This window comes from Gavialis gangeticus, unplaced genomic scaffold (genome assembly GCF_001723915.1).
Source record: "Gavialis gangeticus isolate Ggan-Ray unplaced genomic scaffold, GavGan_comp1, whole genome shotgun sequence".
Lineage (NCBI taxonomy): Eukaryota > Metazoa > Chordata > Crocodylia > Gavialidae > Gavialis > Gavialis gangeticus.
In genome coordinates this window covers 136,926,797-136,927,249 of record NW_017729024.1, presented here as the reverse complement: position 1 = coordinate 136,927,249, position 453 = coordinate 136,926,797, and the positions used below count along the sequence as shown (strand labels likewise).

Here is a 453-nt window from a genome sequence, read left to right as displayed (position 1 = left end):
ACACCACCATGCACACACACACCTCACACCCAACCATGCATACATACACACCCCCACACCCCAGCATACACACACACATGCACCCAACCACCCCCCCCCACAATATACAAGGCTAAGAATTTATTTTGAGTTATTATGCAATCTCCTCTATATACACTATGCAAACACAAATCATGACAAAATATTTTTGTAATAAAATGAAAATACATTATACTAGGTGTTTTTTTTCTGGTTTTAAGATGGGAACCCCCCCTCTTAAAAGGAGTATTTCCAGGGTGCAAGGGGAGAGACTTCCAGTAGCAAAGGTCAGGAGTTAGGGGTGGGACTTCTGCCAAGATGGTGACCAGGGGGCAGGGCAACTATTAAGGGGCAGGGCTACTTATGCAGCCCTCAAAAACTCACCAAAACTCGTTAAGTAGCCCTCCACCCAAAATAATTGCCCACCCTGATGTA

At 44.8% G+C, this 453-nt stretch overlaps 1 protein-coding gene across 2 annotated transcripts in view; it reads left to right on the top strand.

The window, feature by feature from the left end:
* The window catches only part of RNF180 (ring finger protein 180), a 160,096-nt gene that overhangs the window by 123,616 nt on the left and 36,027 nt on the right, over positions 1-453 (top strand). The gene's annotated exons all lie outside the window — the stretch shown is intronic.